We start from the raw sequence: 232 nt of genomic DNA, 5'->3' as shown, positions 1-232 counted from the left end.
TACGGCCCGTTCCCTAAGACGAGTCTACGACCTTAACACTATTTCTCCGTTCTTTTTTTACCCATCGACTCCCTTCTGCTGTGCAAAGAGGTTTCCTATGTTATCAAAATCTGCTTTTAGTTATTTTTATTATACTTATCGAACAAGTTTATAACATCCCATATATATATTTCCTCAAAGATAACGCTTAATTTCCTGTTAGTTCTCACCCTTGCAAGAGTTTCAATATTAT

The sequence above is a fragment of the Penaeus monodon genome, chromosome 34 (assembly GCF_015228065.2).
Source record: "Penaeus monodon isolate SGIC_2016 chromosome 34, NSTDA_Pmon_1, whole genome shotgun sequence".
NCBI classification, from domain to species: Eukaryota; Metazoa; Arthropoda; class Malacostraca; order Decapoda; family Penaeidae; genus Penaeus; species Penaeus monodon.
The sequence above is the reverse complement of the archived record's forward strand: the minus strand, read 5'-3'. Positions refer to the sequence as shown.